General features: G+C 36.9%; 1 long non-coding RNA gene across 1 annotated transcript; it reads left to right on the forward strand.

The window, feature by feature from the left end:
* Window positions 1–1,386: 1,386 nt before the first annotated feature.
* On the forward strand, window positions 1,387–4,276 carry LOC129856068 (uncharacterized). The gene is made up of 2 exons (XR_008759609.1): window positions 1,387–1,951; window positions 3,320–4,276. It is a non-coding gene; the product is annotated as an uncharacterized LOC129856068 (long non-coding RNA).
* Window positions 4,277–5,481: the final 1,205 nt, after the last annotated feature.

Here is a 5,481-nt window from a genome sequence, read left to right on the forward strand (position 1 = left end):
CACCATGTAGGAGCAGTATAGACCGAGTCTGTTCATTATATATATCTACATGATGTATTGTTACACCATGTAGGAGCAGTATAGACCTAGTCTGTTCATTATATACATCTACATGATGTATTGTTACACCATGTAGGAGCAGTATAGACCTAGTCTGTTCATTATGTACATCTACATGATGTATTGTTACACCATGTAGGAGCAGTATAGACCTAGTCTGTTCATTATATACATCTACATGATGTATTGTTACACCCTGTAGGAGCAGTATAGACCTAGTCTGTTCATTATATACATCTACATGATGTTTTGTTACACCCTGTAGGAGCAGTATAGACCTAGTCTGTTCATTATATACATCTACATGATGTATTGTTACATCATGTAGGAGCAGTATAGACCTAGTCTGTTCATTATATACATCTACATGATGTATTGTTACACCATGTAGGAGCAGTATAGACCTAGTCTGTTCATTATATACATCTACATGATGTATTGTTACACCCTGTAGGAGCAGTATAGACCTAGTCTGTTCATTATATACATCTACATGATGTTTTGTTACACCCTGTAGGAGCAGTATAGACCTAGTCTGTTCATTATATACATCTACATGATGTATTGTTACATCATGTAGGAGCAGTATAGACCTAGTCTGTTCATTATATACATCTACATGATGTATTGTTACACCATGTAGGAGCAGTATAGACCTAGTCTGTTCATTATATACATCTACATGATGTATTGTTACACCATGTTGGAGCAGTATAGACCTAGTCTGTTCATTATATACATCTACATGATGTATTGTTACACCATGTAGGAGCAGTATAGACCTAGTCTGTTCATTATATACATCTACATGATGTATTGTTACACCATGTAGGAGCAGTATAGACCGAGTCTGTTCATTATATATATCTACATGATGTATTGTTACACCATGTAGGAGCAGTATAGACCTAGTCTGTTCATTATATACATCTACATGATGTATTGTTACACCATGTAGGAGCTGTATAGACCTAGTCTGTTCATTATATACATCTACATTATGTATTGTTACATCCTGTAGGAGCAGTATAGACCTAGTCTGTTCATTATATACATCTACATCATGTATTGTTACACCATGTAGGTGCAGTATAGACTGACAGTAGCTGGCTACTTATTTAGATTTAGTTTGACCTCATGAAACTGCCTTAAATGTGTTGTAGTAAAAGAAAATGTATTCGCACTAATCAATCGACACATTCCTGTCTTTGTATGTCTCAATATAATAGTATTATTTAATGAAATCCATTTAAAATAATATTTTCCTCAACTGCGTTTCCCACTCCAGTCAGCAGACGGCGATTTGCGTCGTTCAGGCGATGATGCTATCGTGACGTATAATCTAGTGGACGGTTCTTAAAAAACAACAAGTCAACCACCTCGGTAGCTTGCTAGCCAACGTAGCCGAAAGATTCAAGCTGTTTTTACGCTTTCGGTGTATATTAGCTGCTGTGTTTTAGACACACTTCTATCGTATCTACTTGTTAACCTACTTAATTTAATGTTACGTTATTTTTTATTAGTCAGATATAGTGGCTGGCTGGTTAAATTAGCACTAGCTTAGTCGCTAATGATAGCTAGCTAGCTAATATCCCCGAACATGAGGTCAGTAAGCTTCTCCCCTCCTGCTAAAGAAGAAGGGGTCTGCTGTCTACGGAGAAAGAAGCTCTGGGGCTGAACATTGTAGTGAAAGAGGAGAAGGAAGAGGAGGAAGTCACAGTTAAAAAATAAATTGAGGGCGAGGCTGTTACAGTGAAAGAAGAGGAAGACGCGTTCACAGTGAAAGAGGAGGATGAGAAAGAGGATGCCGTTTTTGTCGTGAAGAAGGAAGGGGAGATTACTGTCACATTGAAAGATGAAGAGGTGGAGGTAGGAGATCTGATTTACATCAGTAAGTACCGCCTTAAATTGGGTTTTCACTTTGGATATTCGGAATTGGCTCGTCAATACCTCATCAAGGGAGGGCCCTATGATGATGACTGATATGTCTAGAATCAGACGACGTAGAGAGCAAGCTACCCCTTGTTTTCTCCGTTCCGTTTCCAAAAAGTGACTTAACATATATATTTGAGAAGGGTCTATCTGGGGGCCACGGCATGTAGTGATTTTAATGTAGTTATGATTTACTACACACCATGCCTCCCAATAGTGCCATGCGAGAGTTGGGTTGGCTACACCAACGATTATTGATATACTGACAATAAGTCTCTGCCCTAACAAGCGGAGTCGTTGGTCACAAAGCGGCACTGTGGGTTGTCTAGCTCCCGCCCATCCTTTCTTTGGATTGGTGGATCTTATTATTATTGTTATCTATTGTTTATATTCTATGAGGGTTGTTGTCGTCAACCGCCTGTATTCAATGGAGAGAGATGCTAAGCTACTAGCATGAATATGCATAGCGATCTGGAGACAACTCCTACAGTGTTTTTTATCAAAGTTGTCGGTATGTCACGTGTCCACATAACAATTTAAGAATTACGACGCTTCTGTTAGATCAAGTAAACCTCACGTAGCAAATATGCCATTCATTTTGTTGTTGACCAAATTCGACACTTTCCACATTGGGTAAATAATTGTTTACACTTGGATACAACCTACTGTAACCTACTGGCAATTATACAATTATAATCCAAAGTAGTGTGAAATGCACTCATAAGCAACCTGGAAATGGAGGCTATATCTGCTGTCAGCCTATGAGAACTCCCCTGAGTTTTCCCCCACAGTGGTGAATTAGTGAATAGACACAGAGCTTAATGTGAGTTTCCTTGAGTAGCACTCCTGATCTTGCACTAATAGTGTGTTGTCATATTCAGAATACATTGTGGAAAAACTCAAATCTTTGCTCACCTTTTTTGCTCCAGGCAGATATACAACATCCATAACTAGTGGTTTCTGCATTAGCATGGAGGTGTTTCTGCAACCAAATTGCATGTGCATCGCCCTTGTCGCAATTTTAGAAAACACAGAAAGGGGCCTATATTGGAGACCAAAAGTCATCTGGCACACTGCTTAGGATTTCAACAACTTTTACTTTTTTCTAGCTTAAAATCATTGATGTTACTACTAATGTGAAAACAAGACAAAATATGACTATTGTTGCTCACTTGACTGTCTTAAGACAATTGTCAAGTCATTTTAACATTCATTACAGACGTCAATTGTTGTTCAACATCATGGCTACACTGTTGGCATCACCTTTTACAGTGGATTTCTGCTGTTGTGGGCCTTTAACCATCTGTCTGACTTGTTGTTCACACAGGAGAGAGACGTGACTATCGTGGATCCTCTGGGGAGCCTCAACAACATCATGAAGCTGACGAGGCAGAGAAGAGTCTCTCTCGATCAGAACACCTCAAGAAACACCAGCAAAGACCCACAGGGAAGAAATCTCACTGCTGCTCTGACTGTGGGAAAAGTTGCAAATCTTCATTAGAACTTAAAATACACCAGCGAGTACACACAGGAGGGAAATCTCACCACTGTTTTGATTGTGGGAAGAGTTACTTAAGATCAGAATCACTAAAAGTACACATGAGAATTCACACTGGAGAGAAACCTTTTAACTGTACTCAGTGGGAAGAGGTTTAATCACTCAAGCTGCCTGATAGTACATCTGAGAGCACACACAGGAGTGAAACCTTATAGCTGTGATCAATGTGGGAAGAGATTTGTTACATCTAGCCATCTGACTATACACCAGAGAACACACACAGGAGAGAAATCTTATAGCTGTAGTCAATGTGGGAAGAGTTTTATTCAGTCAAGCAGCCTGGTATCACACCAGAGAACACACACAGGAGAGAAATCTCATAGCTGTGATCAATGTCACAAGAGCTACTCTGATAAAAGATCTCTGATCAAACATCAGAAAATACATACATGAAGGAGTTGTTTCATGATATCAATGAAATGTCACAATGTAGAATATTTGAATGATGTCACAATGTAGAATGTTTTAACATTGTAGTAGGAATACAAAGGATTTGAATTTGTTAAAAGTCCATATTGATACAGAAACACTAAACCATGATTTAGATGTATTAAGAACAAGTTGATTGACAAAGTCATGAAAAATGGAATAAACCACATTTTGGCTCTGATAAAAGATATGGCTCTGGGGTCAAAATGATCCATGTCAGAACTATGGTTCAATGTAAATATGTAGTGGGTCTAAAGTTTGTTTTAAATTATCACTCATTAAACACGAATCAATCAACACATGCTTCTCTTTGAACGACTTAATATAATATTACACTTTTATGAAATAAATGAAAATAAACTTTTGGTTCCTCAACTGCGTTGCCCACTCCAGTCAGCAGAAAGAGACGCAGCAGAAGTGCGTCTTTTTATATTTGATTTGATTTATATATTTTTTTATTCAAAATGCAGATCTTCAATTTACATTGTTACATCATACAAAACAGAACACAGGTATTAACAAGAAAATACTAAAACAGACAAAACATATAAATAATTAACTATTCTAGTGTAGTTGTAATCACTCTGAAAAAATCTATAATGATTCAGGAAGATGTTATTGTTGTTGTTATTCACTAGGATTAATGTTTTAATAAAATAGTTACATTCAATCAGAAAAATGTGGAATTTTGGTATAGAATTTTGGAATTTTTGTTTGTGTATAAAGTATTTGGCAAGAAGAATTTAAAAAATGAACAATCATTTCAATGGTCTTGTTATCATTGCAATAGTAACATATTATATCTTTCATGTCAAAAACATGGGTCGTGTTCATAATGGTAAATAAGTATTTTTCAAGGTTTTCCCAAAATTCTGACACAAATTTACATTAAAGAACAAGTGGGACAGATTCTCACCTTTTTTTCACAGAAAACGCAGGTATCATCAACAGCCACAAATTTGGATATCATAGAATTACATGGATATACAGTATCTTATGTAAAATTTTAAAGTGCACTTCCTTAACTTTGTTTGGTATACAATATTTGTAATTCCTTAACCAGGCATTTATCCAGACAATGTCAGGAATAATAAGCATGTTCCAGAAACATTTTCCTCTCGGTGGAAGTTGGTTTTGTGAATGAAGAATTTGTCTTATATATGTATTACAACAAGATTTCTCAAGTAAGCCCACGCCTTCCAATCTGAGTTCTGGATAATCTTTGTGATCATTACCAAAGCTAAGATGAGTTTTCATGAGTGTAGTTAGATCACTGGGAACGGCTTTGATCGCAGAAATAAACACTGAAAGGAATTGGAAACTCTTTCAATGTTATAAATTGTTCAAATGTGAGAATATTACCTCTGTTGTCAAAAACATCAAGAACAAAGTCATTATTCCTCTCATGCCAGTTGGGGTAGAACAATGACTTATTCCTTACAGTTAAGAGCTTTATGAGGGGAAAAATTGTGCAGGAAACATATTTTCCAGGCCTTAAAGCT

The sequence above is a fragment of the Salvelinus fontinalis genome, chromosome 5 (genome assembly GCF_029448725.1).
Source record: "Salvelinus fontinalis isolate EN_2023a chromosome 5, ASM2944872v1, whole genome shotgun sequence".
Lineage (NCBI taxonomy): Eukaryota > Metazoa > Chordata > Actinopteri > Salmoniformes > Salmonidae > Salvelinus > Salvelinus fontinalis.